The sequence below is a fragment of the Neopelma chrysocephalum genome, unplaced genomic scaffold (assembly GCF_003984885.1).
Source record: "Neopelma chrysocephalum unplaced genomic scaffold, ASM398488v2 Primary Assembly neopelma1_25, whole genome shotgun sequence".
Lineage (NCBI taxonomy): Eukaryota > Metazoa > Chordata > Aves > Passeriformes > Pipridae > Neopelma > Neopelma chrysocephalum.
Genome location: NW_020897694.1, coordinates 393644 through 416935, shown reverse-complemented (window position 1 = coordinate 416935; position 23292 = coordinate 393644).

Genomic DNA, 23292 nt, shown 5'->3' with positions numbered 1-23292 from the left:
TACTGCTTTCATTATATATTTGAAAAAGAAAAGGTATTGAGAAATTAATTTGAAGTTCGATGATGGTAGACATATAAAACCAGTCTTCTTGTACATTACTGCTATTAAAATTATTATTACTGTTACCATCATTTAGATTAATGTGGCAATAAAAAGAAGGAATTAAAAAAAAATTGAGTGTTCTAAAATCAATTAAACTTTCAATCATAATGATGACGGCATAGTAACACTAAGTTCTAACACAGAAGTAACATATTCATAAATCAAGTAATGGGAAAAAAATTGCCACTCACACAGAAGTAAAATTTCAAATTTCTCCAAAAAAAACCAGTTCAGCATTGTACTCTAAAAGGTTGTTTGGCAGACAGAATTACATATTGTGATAATAAACTGTGAAGAGAATCAGAATTAAAAAAATGGCTTGATCTCCCCCAGTTTTTGAGTTCAATTTCTGTTTAAAGTCCTTGCACATAAAACTGAGATTTGAAAAACTCCTGTTCACAGGTTTCTAATTTGTTACGTACTTAAATCTTTGCTAGCAGCACCTCCTAAAGTTTTTCAGACAAGTCTAGAACTTGCTAATTAACAGTAATCCAGGTTAGATCTAAAGGAGCTTTTAATACACTGAATACTTGGGATTTAGGTTCTTTTAACTCTTGTCTCTTTTTTATTTGCGTTCCCTCTCTTCAGTCATGGGAATCATTCAGTAAATTAGCAGAGAATGGCACAAAACCACTAACTCAGCTGAGTTACAATTTGAGCAAGAAATACCGAGGAAAGGGCCTGTGTCGAGGTATTCAGTAATTTTTTTTGAGGGAGAAACCTAACTGGAACACAATCGAGAAAATTACATAGTTGATTTGAAACAACGGGGCCCAGGTTGTTATTATCTTCCAAAATTAGTAGTGAAAGGAACTAGCTAAGAAGACACTGGTTTCCCACAACACAACATTTTACCTACTCAACAACAAAAAAGGAAATGTGAACACAGTGATAGATCAAAATTTATTGAAATTAACATTTTTTCCCTGTATAGAATTTCCTGGCTATCAGGTTATAATTACAAGGCATGCATGGGAATGGAGGAGTCTCCACCAAAATTGTTAGCTCAAACAATGGAAAAAACGGTTGTTTACGTTTTAATTCTCATGTCCTGCTAGCGTAGAAGCCTGAGGACACTGGGAAGCTACTGTTGTATCAAAATATGTTATATAAAATAACTTACTTTTTCCTGTCTTAAAATAACAGTATCAAAAAATAAAATAAAACACAATATTTTCCCTCCTTTTTAATTTGAATGTGCCCCCACAAATGATGAAACCCTCACATTCTGCCAAGACCCAAAATATCAATTTTTTCTTTTTTACATTTGTAACTGGATGATCAAATAATTCAATCAGAGTATTCTGGGAATGGAGTTAAACAATTGGCTCTGAACTCATCTCCGAAGTGATATTTTAGCAAATGCAATTTGTTCTTGATTATCTTGTTCCATTTCCTTAAATTGGTGTTTGGACACAAAATCTTATTTCCCTTTTATTTATTCATTTATTTTCTTTTCCTGTCCCACAACTTCAGCACCAACTGGGTAAACTAGTATGCAAGGAAATCAGACAGGACTTCATTGCAGTGAAAAATTATTTGGCATACAGAACAGTCACAACTTAGAAGATTATATATTCATTACTTTCTGACATCTGATGGTTCTTGCTCTGGCAGGAAGAAATGACCCTCAATTATGGAGACGCATGGGAATTTTGCTTTTCGGTAAAACTTGAATAATTGTTGCCAGAATTGTCCTTTAATATACCCTTGCCATGTTATGAAGCACTAGGAAAGTGCTTCATAGTAGCTGGGATGAGATAAATAGTAGTTTGATAAAAGATGTGAGTAGGTAAAGTGGAAGGTGTGAAAAACCTAAATAAAAACTGGCAAACTTTTCCTCCTTTAAAACAGAAAAGACTCTGTTTGCTTCCATGCCAGTTATTATAGCTAGCCAGCAGCCTTGCAAGATTTTATAGTGGAAATTTTGAAAACATATGAACATAGATTTTCACTGAAACATTGTGTCTCTACTAGCATCACTTTTGAAATATGAACAGTTTATCAAATACAATTCAATTTGAAGTGAGAGAACGCTAAACATAAGAAACTAATGAAAAAATTTATTTTATCCTAGTGTAAAGATGTGTTCCAGAAACCTAAGGAATGAAAAAGATAGTGTTTCAGTTTTATAAATATTGATTGCTATGTTTGGTACCAAACTTGAACATCTGTATCTATGCCTTGGCCAAGAATCCTTATGGGATATTGAACACCTATTATTTTAATCCAGTCATCTCACTCATTATTAAGCCAATTGATGAGGTGTACCAAACATATTTGCTCAACAGTATTGCAATATATCATGTAATCTTTAATTATCAAATTTGTCAATTTTTTTCCTGAAATTTAACAAAATGCCTAGCAATCACTTGTATCTAATGAGAGTAATTCATAAGGTTCTACATGAAAAAACACTGAATGATCTTACATACTCATAGTTCATACTTGGAAGGATGCATCTTTCATAACAAATCATAATAATATTGAAATTTAATTACTGTAAATTTTTTAACTAAACTGAAAGATATCAAAATATAGTAACATTGTTCTTTAGGACAAACAGAGTTTTACGAATCCCTGAAATCTACTTGAAATTTTTAATTTGTACGCAAATTATAATAGTTGTAATGTGCTTAGCTGTATCACACATCTATCAAAATCATTCCAATACTCTAACTGATTTTTATTGAATTTAGATGAGAAATTTTCCAAAATTTTCCCATCTGTGATATACCTCTAACAATCTATCAAGGCAAAGTTAGTGAATCCTTTTTTTTTTTAATTCCTGAAATGTTGTAAAAATAATAGGAAATAGTATTTTAAGGTGTACACCTATGCCCCTAAAATTCCTTAATAAATTTTGACTCTTTATGGATTGTATATGTGGTTCCCAAATGATTATAGGGTTACAAAGAAGATGATGATCCCTATCATTGGGAAAGAAGGAAAAAAAATTATCGGTATAAAAGACTTAGAGTTTATTTTAAGGATTCAGAAAAGAATCCTGAGACCTGTTGGTAATTAGAAACATCCAAAACAGAACAAAGGACATCCTGAATATTTGTAAGGTAAGCAAGTTCTCAATATAAGGTGGTGGACTGGATCTGACAAAGAGCTACATAAAAAGAAAAACAAAGCAAGAAGTAGCCAGTTTAAAGTCCAAGTGATACAGGTGTGAATCATCCTTAATTTCAAGCTTCCATTTAAGCCTGAACAATATAATTACCTGAATTTTGCCTAAAGTAACTGGAAAAAATTAGTGATAATTGAATATGCAGAATGTATGTCTAAATTTCTCTCAGCAGATGTTAAAGGGATTTGTCTCAGACAATACTGTTCATATCTTTGAACAACCGAAGTTTTAGATAAAGTACAGTACCCACATCCATTCATTTATTTGCTCATTCAGAGTCAGGAAGTCTTGGAAAGCAGGTAGAAAGTGACTGCTTTCCAAGTCTTTCCTGATTTTCAGTTATCACCATCACAAGTTAGTCACGCTGTCACAGTTGAAGACAAAGTGTTGGGCCTCTCAGCCTGAAGTAATCATCTGCTAAAACTCTGTGAAAAATTTAAGTAACCAGTATCCTTTAGAGGCAAAGGCTATTTCCACTCAAGAGGCAAGACTTAAGGAAGTATGTTATTGTTTACTTTTCTGTTCTGGATATGTTAATCATGGCAGATCATTATATGTTTAATTGTGAAGCAGCAAAGTCATCAAAGAACAAAAACACCTGAGAAAATGGGAATCTGAAGTAGAATTACAAATAGAAAATGCAGACAATGTGATGCTGGTTTGGATGCATGATATCATCACCTGTTCACATAAAAAGACATATTTTGGTAACATGTACCCTTATACCCTTATACTGTTGAAATGTTATATGAAGTTTTAACCTATTATGGTTCTACCTCTCTTACTATTAGTTGTAAATATTATTAGGGGAATGAGAGAAACAAACCAATCAAACAACAACAAAAAAATCAACCCAACAAATTCCCAAACCCCAACCAGACAAAAACACCTACAAACCCACCTTATATGAGAAAGTTTGGCTCTCACCAGGACTGGACGTTTTTGTAGTGAGGTATTTTATTGCTTTAATAAGGTATCTGGAGACCAAATCATATATGACCTACACATTGATAAGTTCATATTAGTTAATCACTCTCCATATAATCTCTGAAAGGCTGTTACTTGCAGAGAAATGTACACATAATGCTAGACTTAATTTTACACAGGAATTTGAATCAGGCAGTTACATGATTTGTCAGCAAAGGTGAGTCTTTGGATACACCTGAAAGACCTCTGTTTCTTGAACTGACAGAAAAACCGATAACAGTTGCAAACAATCTCACAAACTTGCTCCTGATTCAGTCATTGTCATTCTCATGCCCTTCCATGCTTTTTGCTTCTGAACAATTTTCTTTCTCAGTTTATTCCTCTGCACTTTCCACAGAAATTTGTCTCTATTTACTTAAGTTATAGTTTCTAATCAGAGGTCTCAATTGCTGTTTTCGTCAAAAAGGTATGTCCCACGTAACTTAGTAAAAGAACACCCCCTGATTTCTATTTCCCACCTCCATTTCTATTAAACCTTTTTTCATCATTCTTCCAAAACTTGTTTGTTACCTGACTGCCTCCTGCCTACTCTTCCTCAGTCTCTCTCAGCAATTCTGGTTTCTTTTGCATTCTACAATTTGACTTAAAAGATGTGGCCTGAATATGAATGATTTTTTGTTCTCTAGGAAGTTATCAAATCACTGAGAACGTTTACAGGAACAAATAGCCTGTCCACACAAGAGAACAGGTGAAGAAATACACACCTAAGTTTATGTCAGAACCCTCCTGTTGTCTTCTGTGTTGCTATAAGTAGTTTTGAATTACAAAGCAACTCACAACATTACACTGCATGTGGAGTTATAAGAAATTCATTACCAACAATAAATGGACACATTCAATATTCCATTCAAATTCTACTTGAGTAGCCAGTCACTTTTTCTCCACTTGCTTGTTTTACTTAAATGGTGAAGTGATAAAGTAACAATGACAATATAAAATAACTGTGAAACTTACTGAACAGCTATTGTAACTCTTAGTGTGGTAGTAAGCCTAACTCAAGAAGCAAATTTCTCCTAAATGGTGAAGTATGTTACAAATATTTTTCAAAAATAATAATAAATTAAGGGGAGATTCTGTCTGCTAAATGTAGGCATCTGTCATAATTTGAGTTGCCCTAGAGTAACCCCTTTGACCTCCAGTTGCTTTTTCAGAAGCACAAATGTTTCATGTGCCTGGGTGACTGGCTGTCCCAGTCCTAGACAGGTATCAGCTTCAAGCTGAAAGAAGGTAAGTTTAGATTAGAAATTAGGAAGAAATTCTTTATTGTAAGGGTGATAAGACACTGGAACTTGTTCTCCAGAGGAATTGTGGACTCCCCATCCCTGGAGGTGTTGAAGACCAGACTGGATGGAGTTCTGACTAACCTGGTCTAGTGGAAGGTCTAGGGTTTCAGCTCACCATGGCAGGGCAGGTTGAAACTATATGAACTTTTAAGGTTCCTTCTAACCCAAACCATTCTATGATTCTGTGATCATGTCTTCAGTTGCATGCTGGCAACTGAATCACTACCAAATAACCCATTCAATATTTGTTAGATAAAGAAGATTTATACAAAATATAAATAAGGGCCTCATTAAACTTACTGTATACCTGTTGTTTAGTCCTCAGAATAGAATTTCATACACAAAGCTGTATGTAGAACTATAACATCAGAAAAGTTATAAAATTACCTTTTTTTTCTCCTTGCCATGTAAATATATTCCTTGAACGTTAACTTAACTCTTGCAGGTAGACTTGTGTCACAAAACATGATTTTTTTTCAATATTTATAAAGCACTTAAAAATATAAAGATTTAAATATAAATGGCAGATGAAACAGAAATGAAAACCATAATTCTAGCTAGGAAGAAACATGTTGGTCTGTCTGGTTCCTATCTACAAATAAAACATGATTGACACTTGATAATTGAGTTTTTCATAATTGAAATTATTGCCAACTTCTTTCTCCTGTTGGTTGTATATTAACACCTTTTGATTACTGACAGCATAAACTGTATTTTGATTTTTGGTTTTTTTTTCTGTGTGTTAAAGACAGTAGTTTTAAGTGAGTAGCTGCATCATTTTATTTTTGTAAAAAAGTTTTAAAATGTCTTTAGATGAATAGAGTGCTCTTATTAGAACTAGAAACAAAATAGCTTCCATGATGTTTCATGAATATCTATCTGATACACCTTTCAGATGATCACAAGTATTCGTTTATTAATTAACATCTATAAACTAGCATATTATTGAGTTTTGAAAATAGAAATCCTCTGTCATCTTTTGCAATGAATTAAATAAATGAAATAGTTATACAGAAGACTCGTGGGTACACCACCAAAAAAAAAGGGAATTTTAATGGCAAATGTAGTACAATAGGTAATTCTATAATAAAGATACCAACTCTCTTGTAAAATATTGTCTCAATGTTTATTGGAATACATAACACTAGACTGAACAAAGGGAGTCTTCACCAACTATACGATACCTGCATATGATAAATATTCATAATGTATTTAGTATTGTTACACACAATATTTGAAAGCAAGTTTCAATTACATTGTTTGTCTTACTTATGGAAAGAAAGCCTTTATTCCCAGGTTAATGTATAAAACCACAACAGCCCTTAAAAAAAAAAAAAAAGAAAAGAAACAGAAGACCACTCACATGTTGAAGAGTGATGTTCCATCAGGATTAAATCCAGCATCATAATCTTTCTCAGTTTTTGTTGTTGTTGTTGGGGGTTGTTTTTTTTTTTTTTGTTTGTTTGTTTTAATTTAGGGTAAAATCCATGAGTGTCTGCTGTTATAGCTGATGAAGGACAGACATGGTAAACTGGTAGAATCACCTGTTGCTTAATAAAACACCATAGTGGTGTCAAGACTGACACTATGAATCTCTAACTGTCTAACAATATATTCCTCTAGAAACAAACAAAAAAAATAAATTACTACCGTAGAAACTAATGAAAATAATTCTTAAATCTTTGTGAAAGATTGCTTGTGTGTCAGAATTAGAAATTAGACAAAAGTGATTTGCAGAATGTCACTATGATTTCCACCTCCTTAGAAAAAATAATATTTCTTCTTCTAAATTTCACTTATGAGTTATAGAGATGATAAAATGGGACTATATGTAGAATGCCACACAGGCTTTTTCTGAAGATTACATATAACATTTTCAGTTTAATAAACTCAATGTGTGAACTAATTGTTTCTTTGTGGCTCCTAACACCTTTATTAGTTCAGAAGTTTACAGTAAACAGACAAACAGATAAAAGATTTTAGGAAAAAACACTGATATATAATAGGTGGATTTCATTACCTAAATTTACCACAACACGTTCTATGAAACAGAATGTCAGTAGTTTATGACACAAATAATGTGTGAAAAAGACTTACATATGAAATATTTAAGAAATAGTTAGGTTTGGTATAAAACAGAAGGAGAATCATAGAATCATAGAATGTTAAGAATTGAAAATGACCTTAAAGATCATCTAGTTCCAACCCCACTCCTCCCCACCATGGGCACCTCCCACTAAACCAGGTTGCTCAAGGCCTTATCCAACCTAGTCTTGAATGCTACCAGGGTTGGATCATCCACAACCTCCCTGGGCAACCTGTTTCAGTATCTCACCACCCTCACAGTAAAGGATTTCTTCCATATATCTAGCCTAAACTTCCTCCCTTTCAGTTTGTACCCATTACTTCTTGTCCTATCACTACAGTTCCTGATGAAGAGTCCCTCTCTGGCTTCCCTGTAGGCCCCCTTCAGATACTGGAAGATTGCTATGAGGTCTCCACTCAACCTTCCCTTCTACAGGCTGGACAGGTACAACTTTTTCAGCCTGTCTTTGTAAGGGAGGTGCTCTAGTCCCCTTATCAACTTCCTGGCCCTCCTCTGGACTTGCTCCAACAGTTCCATGTTCTTATGTTGAGGGCACCAGAAGTGTATGCAGTATTCCAGGTGGGGTATCACAAGACTAAAGTAGCTTGGGAGAATCACTTCCTTCAACCTGCTGGCTGTGCTTCTTTTGATGCAGCAGGAATTCAGTTGGCTTTCTGGGCTATGAACGCACAGTACCAGCTCGTGTAGAGTTTTGCACATCCTTGTCCAATAGGGCTGCTCTTGATCAATTGTCTGCCCAAGCTGTTGGTGTGCCTGGGACTGCTGTGATCCAGCGTAGGACTGTCAAGGAATACATTCAGTGCAGATAGCTCAGTGTGCAGCTGCAGTGTAAGTTGCAAGTTGAGCTCTGGGTGGCAGAAGCCCCAGTCCAAGGCAGAGGTCCTGAAATGACAATTCTTTGCATAACAAAGGGCACGGGGACCTCTGGGCCAGCCAGGTTACCAGGAACTCAGAGACAAGGCAGAAGCAGCCAACTCCTTGGACTGTGAGGGTAATAAAAGCACGGGAGTTCCTTTGTTTGGGGTCCCTCCTCAGAGGCACCAACTCAAGCTGTTGTTCTGTTATTTTCATTTAGTTATGGCACCATGAGTAAATTATTTTAAGGATCTGGATGTCTGAGACTGCTATGGGAAATGGAGTAGAGTTGGTAAGGAAACTTAGTCTGACTGTTTGAGTGTGGGGTGTGTAGCTGAGAAGGGGCTTCAGACCCAGCTCAGGTGGTGCAAGAGTGACTGCCAGAGTGACTCCTGGGAGGCTAGACAAGGCAGCTTCCTTAGCAAGGATTTTGCACTTCTCTTTGTTCAACTTCATGATGTTTCCATCTGCCCACCTTTCAAGCATCTCAAGGTTCCTCTGAATGGCATCCTTTCCCTCTGGTTCAGTGACTGCACCACACAGCTTGGTGTTATCAATGAGTTTGCTGAGAGTGCACTCAACTCCACTGTCCATTTTCCCAGCAAAGATGTTGAACAGTATCAGCCCCAGTACTGACTCCTGAGGGACACCATTAATCACTGGTCTCCACGTGGACAATGATCTGTCTATTACTTCTGAGAGGTAATAGAAAGGAATTATTCATATGCATATGCATTTGAGAAACTCAATTGTTATATTGTGGAACTGCTGAATCTCTATGTATGGGAAGTTCAGTCATGCTGTGGACATCTGCATGCATAGTAGGAGGTCTTCAAAACTATTTGGAACTAAGCTAAATAGTTTCACAGACTGGAATGCTTTAGTGAGGCACCACTGTGTGAATTTGGCTCAGTTTTGCTTAGAAAATTGTTGACAGTCTGTAAGAAAGTTCAGGCCATATCAAAATTTTAAACATACTATTGATATGGTAATAGTTTGTGGGTCAAGAATTCAAGAGAGAAAATATGGACACAAAAATGTATAAACACCTTAGAAATAGGTAGAGAATCAGAAAATGGCATCTCAGTAAATGAAGATCAACATATTCAAGGATGACTGTAAAATGTCCACAGAAGCCAGAGACAGTCTGCTTTAAATGAGAAATAATATTATGTATGCATAATTACATAAATATATGATGAGAAATAAATGAAAAATAAAATTACAATTATTATTGTAAATTTCCTAGTAGGGGTGAAATACTTTCAGGTTTTGTTTATCTCTGTGAATGCACCAGAACAACCGCATCAAACACTAAAAAGCACAACAACTTCACCCAGCTCTCTCTGATGTAATTTACCTAAATGTGGATTGAATTGGAACTGGACTAATTAGTCAACAAACACAAAGTAGGTGATTTCTACATAGTTAGCCATTGAAGGGGATCTTTAAATAGGAAAATTCACACCAGAGTGAAATACATGGGATTTTTTTTCATTTGCAGGTTTAAAATCCTAAAATCCATCTGGTATCTAAACAAGAACCTGTTCAAATAAGAGGTTTGTGAAGTTATAACAAAAAAGCTTACTCATTACTTGTTAAACATTGTAAAATAACTATTTTCCCCCTTAAGGAGCAATATCAAATGAAGCCAAATGTTGTTATTGAAAACACATTAAAATAATTACGGTCGTCTTCTGTCTGATGGGAAAAAACTTTTTTGTATTTTTTCCAAAATTGTTTTTTTTGTTAGTAAAAAAACTATCCTTTCTGTTACAGGCATAGGCTGATTTTTCAAGAATTCGAACAATCGTAATAAAGAAGAGCAGATAGACTTTGTACTTTTGTGTTTTGGAGACTTGAAATTCTGTACACATCACTTAAAATATTCACCTAAATTTTACTGATTTTACTTTGTATACTGAGAATTTATGTTTAAAATATATCAGGACTAGAATGGTTATAAAACTACCAACCCAATTTACTCATCCAACTAATTTACTCATACTAGTAAATATACTTGAAAATATATATACAGAATTACTTTAAAAATACACCATGCATATGGGGGGGGGGAAGATATAATATTTTCACACTGAATAATAAAAAATTACAGAAAAATTGTGCAGCCATTTGAGACTTTGTTTCTCCTCCCAAAATCTCTTTATTTCTTTCCTGTTTATTTGTTTGCTTGTTTTATCCATGACAGAAATGCTGTAATGATGGGAGCGTTCATATACCTCCAAAAGGCTTTCTTTACTTGGTAGGTAGTGCACTTTTGAAAAATGTTGGTTTTGAACACTCTCGAACTAAAATAAGAATTTATTCCTCATCTTCTGGTTTTGGAGTAACTTCTATAAACATTTTATAGAAAGGGTGATAGCTTTTTTTTCTTTGTTCAAAAAAATAAGGAAATAGCATAATTACTTAATGAGGGAGTCCAGTACCATTACTATGTGTCAGACATGTTTTGAATGCATTATAAATGTAACAATTCCAGAAACAAAGCAGAAGAATATATTATTTCTTAAATTGAAACGGTTTTGAATTCTGGTCAAACTCTTAAAAAGATCATTGACGTTTACAAATGCAAAAGTCTGAAGCCATGAAGAAGTTCTTGAAATACACAGCTTAAATATTTGCACTGTTAGGCAGAAACAATACTTTACAGGATTTTTTTTTTTTAATTAGATGCCATAATTCTTCTTATACTAGGTATAATTGTTTTATTTTGTTTCCATATACGGGATTTAAACTTGTCATAATATATCACAATGTGTTCTTATAATGAACAAAGCAAGATATATATTAACAACATTGTACATTCAGTAGAAATGCTTTTGTGTATTGTACAAGGTTTCAATATCCTTGTAATTGAGGTATTCAGATTCATGCTGGCAAAGGTTCAAAATCAGCTTATTTACTTGCTTATAAAGCAGTCATTCTGAAAACAAAAAACAGTCCTCCTAGACTGTTGTTGAGATCTCCTACAGGAAATTCTTTATTTGCAGGCAAGAAGAGTGGCTCATGGAGCTGAAATAATTTTGTAAATATAATATTTGTGAAAGAATGATGAAAAAAAGTGCAAGTATCAATTAGTTTTCCATATTTATCACTAAGAAGATAGTTTAGAAATACTCATGAGTAAAACAGGTAATCTGACAACATATCAGGCACTCAAATTTCAATTTTAAATACATTAAAATGGGTAGGATTTTTTCTTACAGACTATGGATATATTGTATCTTCATATAAAGCAAAATGAAGCTAGATATATGTTGCTAATATATGTTAGTGAATATGTGGCGGTGAGGAAAGGTAAAGTTTCACACTACTCAGTTTCTTTTCAGGCTTCTGAAAGGCACTTTGAACTAAATGAAGCTCAGTCAATGTGTTTCACAGTATTAAAAGGATGAGCACAGTCATTAACAAAACTGACTAATGGGCTAGAGGGTTCTAAAACTCCCAAATGCCACGATGATAAAATGAAGGCATTTTCTTATTAATTTTCCTGCACAGATCTTAGCTGGAGCACCAGGAATCTGTTATTGCTTTGGAACTTCCCAGACTGTGTAGGTGTCATGGGTGCAGAGTGATATTGCTTATTCTATGACTATCACTCCTGTCTTTTGCATTCTAGCTATAACACAAAGGGTAACCTCTGCTTCGTATTTCATAAGTTAAGATATAAACTTGCATTTAGTGTTGTGGTGTTGTTTCAGGTTATCCCCACTAGTTCAGTTAGGAGATAACATAAATTGTGCATTGATCAGAATTCAAAGAATAAACAAATGAGAGAAGGTGCATACATACTTTCCCTAGATACACACTTCATCTTCGACCAGTTAAAGGATATTGCTATTTATCTAGTATATAAATTGTCAGTTACTTAAGGTTCTGTAGAATATAAGTTCACCAGACTGTTTCTAAAGCTAATCCATGTTAGTGGGTTAAATATTAGAGTTTAATAGTAACAGGCAAGCATCAAATACTTAATTATGTAATGCCATATTGTAGAATAAATTTCTAGTCTGATGCCAGATTCTGACAGTTCTTATATGAGAGAGTATGATTTATCAAACAGGAACTACATTAAATAAGGAAAAAGTCTACTTAAACATTATCAGTTCTTTAACCCTGAAGTTTGTATTTTTAGTAGCAAAGACTGTAAAGTGTTTTCCCATTTACTTAATCCATTTTTCTACTATATAAATTCAGAAATTGATTATCGTACAATTATGGATGATATTCTTAAAAGTTTTTAGATTTATTCATCTTGTGGCTATGATTGTATCCTCACCACATTAAGAATTAAAGATTCTCCTGTAACTTATTCATAACCTGTATTTTCCATCTGGTGCATTTATAAATAGAAATAAAATACCTGTTTCCTAGCCTCCATTGAAAAAGTAGTAATAGCTCCTAGCAGAAGAGTTCCAGCATACTATATTTGCATATAGTTTGTATCAGCAATAGTGAAGCCAGCAGGACCCGGGCAGTCAGTGATCATCCCCCTGAACTCAGCAGTGGTGAGGCTTAAACTCAAATCCTGTGTCCAGTTCTGGGCTCCTCACTGAAAGAAAGACATTGAGGTGCTTGAGCCTGTTCAGAGAAGGGGAACAAAGCTGGTGAGGGTTCTGAAGAAGCTGAGGGAACTGTGGTTGTTTGGCCCGGAGAAAATGAGGCCCCAGGGATGGGGTGTGTGTGTGTGTATGTGTGTGCACACGTGTGTGTGTGTGTGCGCACGTGTGTGTGTGTGTTCACACGTATGTGTGTGTGCAAGACACAATGACATCACAATCTGCAACTACAAGAAAGGAGGTTTTATTGACGTGATGATTAGTCTTTTCTCCCAGTAAACAAGTGACAGGACCAGAGGAAATTACTCCAATTTGCACCAGGGGAGGTTTAAATTGGATATTAGGAAAAAAATTTTCATTGGAAGGGTGGTCAGGCATTGGTACAGGCTGCTCGGGAAAGTGATAGAATCACCATCCCTGGAAGCAATCAAAAGGTGCTTGGATGTGGCAACTGGGGACATAGTATAGTGATGAACATGGTGGTGCTAGGTAAAGAGTTGGAATCAATGATCTTAGAAGTCTTTTCCGATCTTAACAATTCTATGATACTATGAATAATGTACCCTTCCATTCATTCCATTATGCAAAGAACTTGGCAACTACAAGACAAGAAACCTATGAATGAAAAAAAAAGATTTCACTGGGCAGCATTGTCACTCAGACTTTGGAGTTGGGTTTTCTGGCCTTGATCATCTCTATATTGAATGAATTTCAAATGATTCTACTGCTGTGGATTGGGAGAACATCTGAATCCAATGATTTAGATGACAGAATATGTTTTCAGAAATCCATGTTACATTGTGATGCAGTGTCACTGTTAGCAGAATAATCTGCTATTATGTGGATACCAATCTAAGAGTTTGCTAGTGGCAAATACAAGTATCAAATAATTTTGGTAATCTGGTCTGGAATTAACACCCAAAAAAATATTCATAAATTATAGCAATATCTTAAAATATTAGTTGTCTCCTAAATGTAATTAAAACCTCAGTGTAAACTTTTGTAGTTGAGAAATAACTTGCTTCTTACCAAGTAATTATTTTCATTGTTGGTTAAAATTCACTGTGATTACACAATCCACTAAAAATTAAATATATATATATATATAGAGAGAGAGATCCTTAAAATGCATTGAAATTTAAAAATAAAATAAAATAAAATAAAATAAAACCCTAAATAAACCAACACAAAAACCCAAACTCTTTGAAAAGAGTATTTTCTAACTTTGGATATGGAAGGAGTCAATAACATCTAAGTTTCAATTATAATTTTTTTTTCCCCTAATGAAAATTAACAAAATTTCTGAAGTGTCAACACAAGCAGTCTGTGTATCTGCAGAAGTAGACAAGTAGTAACAGAATCAAAAATTTCATTCAGTCACAAAAATAAACATGTATGATTTGCAAAATAAGCATTCCACTGTCTAGCACACCTGAGAGATGTCATTAGATCATGTTAATAAATCATGTTTAAAAAGATATTTGAGAATACAAAACTAGTGAATGGAAATGGTGCTTCTATTTTACAAATGATTGATGTTGGAGAAAGAAGTCAAAAATCTCACCTCTTTTGAGGTGACTACAGTACACAATTTCTACATTTCAGGAAGATGTAGCAGTCACATGACATTTGACTGATCTGGGCCAGTTTTCTCTCAAGGATTTACTTTCTGTATGCAGTAATTAAATACATATAGATCTAGAGTGAGATCCCAGCTGGAGGGGAGAAATATCCCAATGAATATATGTCTATTTTATTCAAAATGGAACAGAATCCTCAGACATTTCAGAAAACAATATATTGTTTATAGTGCTCTAATTCCCAGTGTTTCTTCAATCATTGTTAGTTTCTCTGCTTAAAAGGTTATTGTAGCTATGAAGGATGTGATCATATTTTTAGTATAGGCTTTTTTTTTTCAAGGAAAAAATAACTTTTTCCATAATTATTTCTAGGAGATGAATCAAAAAAACTCTTGGAGAAATATGGAAAATCACATAGACTACAAAAGCAGAACTTAATGTCCACATTCAGATGAGCAGTCTAAGAATTAATGTCCCTATAAAGCCTATGTAAACAAAAGCCTGAAGTCCCACAGGTACACATGTCCTGAAGAAGAACAGGTGTTAATCATGTAAAGAGCTACTGCTGGTATGAGCAAGAAATAGAATGCCATTCATCTTACACAGGTTTTGAGTTCTACAATGTAGATGTTAACATTGAAATTAGTTGTCTTCTTACATCATGCACTGGAAATGCTTTTGTATTTGAATTGACTAGTTTAATAAAATGTTAAGCAATTTGAATTTTATGTTGAGGGTCCCCATTTCTCTATCTTTTGAAAGATTCAATTTACTAGATGTCTTAAAAGTAACACCTCACACTGAGAACATTTGTCAAAACAAAATTAGAGAAGATGGTGTTCCTGTGGTGACCTACCCCTCTACAGTTTCTAACATAACTGTCTAGTAATTTGAGCTTTATGTCAGGGATTGATCTAGACCAAATCAAGCATTGTACAATCTACTGACTGTAGAGTCTCCATTCATTGTGTCCTGTTTTATTCTAGAAAGAGGTTGGAGTGTTATTTTATTTTTAGTCTGAAGACTCCCAGGAGGAGTGGGTGAATATGAACAAAAGGCCTGGGTTTTATCAGCTTCTTCCCACCTACACATGGAAGCTTCCTGACATGCTGATTTTCAGGCTAGGCATTCTGAATAGTTGAATTCCTCTCCACCCTGCCCTCATGCTCACTTTGTACTCCCCTCTCTTTTGCAGACTGCTGCCCAAAGAAATGGATTAGCTTTGCTGGGGTAGAGTTAATTGTCTGCACAGTGGCTAGTATGGGGCTGTTCCAGGTTTGTGTTGAAAACAGGGTTGATAATATAGAGATGTTTTTGTCATTGCTAAGCAGGACTTACACAGAGCCAAGGCCTTTTATGCTTTCCGTACTGCCATGCTGGCAAGAAAGTTGGGGATGTGTAGGAGGCTGGGAGGAGACACATGACCCAAAGTGATAAAAGGGATATTCCACACCATATGACATCATTCTCAGTACATAAAGAAGAGAAGAAAGAGGAAGGGAGAGGGTGTTTGGCATAATGGTGTTTGTCTTCCCAAGTAATCGTTACGCATGAGGGGCCCCTGCTGCCCTGGAGGCAGCTGAACACCTGCTTGCCCATGAGAAGCAGTGAATTATTCTTTGGTTTGCTTTGCTTATGTGTGTGCCTTTTGCTTTGCCTATAAGTCTTAACCTCAACTCAGGAGTTTTCCAGCTTTTACCCTTCTGATCTCTCCTTGATTCTGCTCATGGGGGAGTGAGTGAGCAGCTGTTTGGTACTTGTTTGTTGGCTGGGGGTTAAACCACTACAGTGAAGGAGGAATTTTTCATTCTGATTGTTAAAATCTCTCTTAAAAAAAATGATCCTCAGTTTTTAAAAGAGCACATATGAAAACTGACCAAGCACTGTCAGTAATGACCTCAGACAGTCAACACTATTATAGTCAGATTCTAGCTGTGGTGAAATGGTTACTGGGTTCTTTACTTATTCTATACATATGAAGGTCATAATAATTCGATTATAATGAACATAATTTGATGTTCACTGTGCAACTTTTGTGGTATGAGATTTTTAGTAAAAACAGGGACACACCAGGAAAGAAACATATCTGCTAAGTCATGATCATGGAGTGATATACATAAATTAGCAATATCTTTGCAAATAGTAAGAAAAATACTCAGCACTTGGTAAGCATAGTTCGTACTTAAAGCATCTAACAAACATACACTTGTTGATCAATTGTAGAAGTAGAGCCTATAAATGTGCTGGATAACATCATCATAGCAAATGAACTAGTTCATTAAAATAATGTAGAGGATATTCTAAAGTTATGGTCAGTAAATCAAGACAATTTTAAAGGGAAAGGAATTAAAATATCATAGTCTATCACTAAATTGTCCCTTATTTCATCCTGAGGTCACAAAAAAGCCAATGCAAGAACATATCTATTGATGTAAAAAATGGCAATGAGGGCTGAGAAAAAAATAAGATTGTCTCCAATGTACTATGCTGGCAAGTTTTATTTGTTGACAGTGTGAAGCATATCCCAAATTTAATTTATTTTGAAAGAGGAGGAGAGGAGCTAAAACAATGCAAACTTTATTCATGAAATTAGACATACAGAAGTACTATATAGAGTAGGTTGACATTACATATTTGTTATATAAAGTACCTAAATTCATTCAAGAACAGACATAGTATTTCAGGGTTTTCACAACAACCAAGTAATCAGTAAGATACAGACAGAGCTTTATGAAGTACAGATGTATGAATCTTGTAATATTTATTTTCTCTATAGCATTGCAATATGACTCTGCAATTAGTTATGAAATAAGCTAACTATGAGCCATAACTTTCCTTATTGTTTGTAATTGAAATAGAAAAAAAAAAAGGAAGACAGAGACATAGAATGAAGGGAAACAGGAGAGGAGGGAAGGGGGAGGGGAGGAGAGGTAGAAATATAGTGAGATTACAAGTATCTTACTATTAATTACATATTAAAAACAAGGATCTGAAGTCACCTAAGTGTCAAAACATGCAAGAATGTAAGAAGATATAGAAACTTTATGAGCAGCAAAGAATAAGATGGAAACTCAAAAACCATCAAGAATCAGCCTGTTCCAAAGCAAAGCTGCTGGCAGGCAGACAGGAGCACACAGTGGTGTTACTGGAGAAGGAGGATCCTGGTTTGCCTGAAGTATATGTTTGTAAGAATTTTAATAACTTATATAGAGTAAGAGCTTATAAAGACTGAAACATATAACTCAAACAGTCAGGCAAATATAATTAAGTTAAAGCAGTATTTAATTGTGAGATACATTTAAGACAACTCTGGCAATAGCAGTAAAAAAAAAAATATAGCAATCCACAGTCAAAATAGTTAGTACTAGCACAATACCATGATTATGCTCTTCCAAATCACTAAATTTTCATAACATCTAAGGACTTCAATCTCCTCTATGATTCCACAGACATCCTCACATGAGTACAAAGATGTTCTCGATAAGGTGTTTGCCTTTTGTGCTACTAGGGTCTTCAATACCTATCCTTCTGCTGGTGCATCTTTGCAATCTTTGTTTTTTCATTTCCTAAAAATCCTAGGACCTATGCACGACCTTCTAAACTTTACATCTACAAATTCTCTGCATGTCATCCCTTTTCCCTGCCTTGTCATCTCCAGAACTGATCCAAAATAACTATTCATTTTGTCCTTGTCCTACATGTCTTCCCCCAAATTGTGGTTCCCAAAACAGACACAGACATCAATTCTTTTGATGTCATTCTGTAACCGCCTTAACCTTACTTTCTTGGGTTATCCATCCTCTGCTGTATTAGTTGAGTTTAATCAGCAATACGGTAGTTTCATTGCAGTCTTACAAAAATGCCAGAATTTTTAATTTTGCAAAGTCAACCTTTCTTTTTTCTTTTGTCTCGTCCTAAACAGGGTTAACAATGTTGTAAAAAGGGCCATCTTAGCTCAACTGCCTCCTGTGCTATAGGTCCCAAAGCCCTACTGCCCTTAAGATTGCTCTTACAAAGTGGCACTTACCGCATCATGGTTTCAGCTGAGATAGAATTTACTTTTTTTTCTAGTATCTGGTACAGTACTGTGTTTTGGATTTAGAATGACAATAACATTGATAACACACTGATGTTTTATTTGTTGCTGAATAGAGCTTACCCTAAGTCAAGAACTTTTCAGTTTCTCGCACCACCCCACGAGTGAGGATGCTGGGGGTAGGCAAGAGTGGGAACACAGCTGGGACAGCTCACCCAAAGCGGCCAGATATTCCAGACCATATGGTGTTGTGCTCAGCATATCACTAGGGATAAAGCTGACCTGGGGACTGCTGCTTGGGAACAGGCTGGGCCTTAATCTGTTGATGGCAAGCAATTACTTTTCATTTGTGCTGCTTGTTTCTCTTCACTTTTATTTCTCTTATTTTGCTTTTCATATTATTATTATTACTGTCATTATTTCAATTATTAAGCTGTTCTTATGTCAACACACTTGTCTTCTTATACTCTTCTGATTCTCTTTCCCATCCCTCTATGATGGTAGGGAGTGAGCACTGTGAGGAAATGACTTGCTGTGCGGGTTTAAACTATAATACTCAACTGAGAGAAGATCAGGAAACAGAATATCTTAAGTATGTGGTACTAAGGATAACGAAAGTTAAGTGATTAGGTATATGCTTAATCTAATATCATGTTAATCCCAATCTACTAATATGTGTATTAGTGATGAATAATTGCTGCACATTGCTGTGTGAAGGATTCTGCCTTCCCTTTTCTCTTTTAATTTCTCTTTCCTTTTTCCTTTCTCTGTTCCATTTTTCTCTCTTTATTTTTCTCTTTATATTTGTCTCTTTGTCTTTTTGATTTTCTTTCTTTTTTGCCTTTCTTTTCTTCCTTTTTTGCCTTTCTTTTCTTCCTTTTTTTTTCTCTTTCTCTCTTTCTTTCATTTTCTTTATTAAGTTTTTTCCTGTTTACACTCCTTACACTAATTCCCCTTTGAATACACTACCCAATTTTCTTAGGTGGACCTTAATTATTTAGTATTACTTTCATGAGGGACTCCAGAGCAGAAATAATTAACGTTTCTGACTGAGAAATCATTATGTTTTATGACTTATAAATTAAGTGAATATATACTTTTTGAAGTAGATCTATTCATTTGCTGGCATTTTCTGATTTTGTTTTAAGAGGGAATGCCATGGGGTACAGCATAAAACATTCTAGAGGAGCTTCCATCAACATTCATACATCACTCAACGCTGCCCTAATGTTCTAATGAGATATATATCTGGGGGTTTAGAGTTCTGCCATTGTTAGGCATTATTTTTAAATCAAATTTGGAAAACCTGCAAAACAGACATGACTGATAACTATTCCAACAGAAGTCATGTCATGTAAACAGCATGTTTGCAAGCCTTGTTTAGAAGATTGTACTACTGTACTTTCAAAAAAGTTATCAATATCCATATATGTATATATTGCATATGTAAGTAATAACCAGAAAAAAACCAGAAACAAAACATGTAATAAATAGTAATTCTTTTTTGCTGTTACTCATATTTACATTGGCCTTTGCCCAAATGGCCTAGATACAGCTTTCTTCATATTTTTTCCTATACCCAAATTTCCAAAATTAAAATGGAAGAATGCTGGCCAGACTATGCTAAGATCAGTAGTTAGCAGAAGGAAATAAAAAAGTTCCACAGAATCTCAGTATGTAAAATTAACATATTTACCAAAATTATCCCAAAAGCTAAGCTATAACTAATGATCAATTATAAAACTGAGAAGCAGTTAGAGAGTAAATAATTTTGCTGAGGGAGCATACTCAGATGAGAAACTCCAAGCTTCATTCTCCTCTCCATATAAAAAAAAGAACCTAGGTCTAAGTTGTGAAATATGGAAGCAAACTTTTTCCCGGAAATTGTGGTGCACTGAAGCTGCCTCTATAAAGTCTAGATAAATATTTTTGAGTCTACAGACTCAAAACCCTGCTAAAGCTGCACTTCTATAGTTTAGCAGTATCTACTTTCATTATTTATCGTTCAATCTCTTGGATGTCATCAACTTAAACTGAAAAGCCTATACAACAGGTTTGGTTAGGTTTGGTCTGGAATTTTTTTGTTTAGGTTTGGCTTGGTTTTTTTATTTGTTTGTTTGGTTGGTTGGTTGTTTTGCAGTGGGGTTTGTGGGGTTTTTGTTTGTTTGAAAAACCTATAAGACAGTTTTGGTTTGGTTTGGTTTGGTTTGGATTTTTTAGTGTTTTTTTTCTGGGGAGGTGGGTTTTCGGGGGTGTTTGTTTGTTTGCTTGTTTGTTTGTTTTTCATAGAGAAATATTTTCTAGATTCCTGCCTAATAGCAGGAATAATTAGAAAACCAACAACAAAACAAGCCATGAGAAAGTCTGTTTTAAAGCTGGGAACCAGAATACTGATTGCGTAGAAATAGGGGAGAGAATCTCAGCCAAACTGTGTCAGGAGCCTTGCAGAAGATTCTTGAGCAAGTCCTGACAACCATGTTGAGCCTTGCACTTAGGATTGAGATACCTATAGGTCAGCAAGAGTGACCACTGTGTAACCCCGGCAGTACGGCAGTAAACCCAAAAAAGCTGGAATGGTCTGGGTATGTACTGCTGCTGGCTACAGTGCCTAAGTACATGTAGCTAGTGGTGGGCACCAACGACGAGTTGGTATTCCTGCATGTCAAAACAAGTTATACAGTTTTGTTTGCTACAGAAGATGTAAGGAACCACTGGGAGGAAGGTGAACTTCCCCGCAGATGGGATATGCGCAGCCTGTCATGGCTACCCAACAGCAATCTGGACAAGTGGGTTTCCAACATCTGAAGTGCAAGATTAACTCACTATATGTATTTCTCATCCTAAATCTATTGTGTTGTTACTATTATTTACACCTCTTTGTTATACCATGTGCTGCTGTGCCTTTCTTAATAAGATCCAGGAAGAACCCTGCACCCCACCTGTAGTTCCCAGTGAAGAAAGTAAAACTAGATGAGATCTTCTAGATCTTCTGTCATGTCTGCACACAACCTTCCTCGCCCCAAATTCTGCTGTTGAAGTCAGAACATTGATTTCTGTGAGAGCAGGATTTCACTCAAGACTTTTTTAAGCATTTATGGAGTTTGAAAAAGGAGCTTAATCCCATCAAAGGTCAAATGCTATGACTTCTAATGTGGTTATTCATTTTTAATGTTAGAGAAGTTGAAGATAACAAACTTTTTACATGTGATGATTTAATGCTTATAAAATACACCCCAGAATATTTTTAGTAGGAATTACAGGTCCAAATGAGAAATGTAAAGTAAGAATGGTATCTCTGGGAGACAACTGTTCTTCTAAAGCAAGAAAAAATCAAAAAGTTTAGAATTATTATTTTTTAATATCCAAGTAATGTAAAAATAAGAATTCTGTGACTTGAGTAGCTTTCAAGATCATGTAAAGTATATTTTTTTGTCAGACACTCAATAAGAACTCAATAAGAATTTATTTGCAGTTTCATAATTCCTGAGAAATACAGACATTTCTAATATACACAAATATAAACATCATGTTCCACCATATTTTCTCATATATGTATTTTGATTGTAAAATATATGTCGTATTGTATAAAAAATTGTCACAGTAGAGGGGAAGACGGAGAGGAAGGTTTACTTAGTCTGCTGCACTCTGGACAAGGCCACTGAACTTTTCTTCAGAGTAGATGAATGTGCAGAGCTGGAAAAAGATTCTGAAGTTTGAGATGGGGAAAGAGAAAAGGAAAATGTAATGAAAAGGGGAAATATTTAGACAGTCAAGCACACAATAAAAACAAATAAATAATGGAAAGAGAGAGACAAGAAGAAAGAAAACTGTATAAAGAAGAAAGAAGCACAGGGGTTTTTTACAGATTCCAAAGGAATTTTGTGGAGTTTACCGCAGCCTAGAAAGCCATTAGGAATTACTGGGCTAAGAACAGGACTCAAGAAAATGACCTGTCCTGCTAAGACTGGCATGGTGTGAGAGAGAGAAAACTATTTCAAAAAAATATCTATTTTTACCCTCTTACTCTGAGTTTATTTATTTGAAAAATAAAAGTTTTATTTATTGTGTTTAAAAACCCCTTAACTTTAAATATTAAAAATTCTTTCAGTATATTTTATGGTGCTCTGGAAAAATATTCTGAGCACATAAGCCTTACGACTCTGGCCAATACAAGACTTCCTCATTAAAAACAAAAACAAAACCAAATCAAACCAAACCAATCAACCAAACAAACAAAACCAAGTAAAAATTAAAATCTCTGTGCAGATAGTGTGAACAGAGAGAAACATGGAGCATATTTTTCATTAATTAACTTCAGTGAAAAATCCAAGAACCTCTAGTGCTAAAAATCACATTAAGCTTAGCAGAAGTGAAGAAAAGTTACAAATATAAGGCAGACCAATCAAGGTGTGTAGGAATATCAAGAGTACTTTAATAAATTATTTAGTCTGACAGTATGCCAACCATCGTAGCTACAATTTTTCATAATTTAAATAGTTCATTGATCTAAGAGGTGCTAAATACAAATGAAAGGAACTGTGAAATTGCCTACAAAATAATAAACTCATGTATAATGTTTGCATTATCAAACAGCCAAAAAAACAAAACTGGAATTGTTTTTGTGTG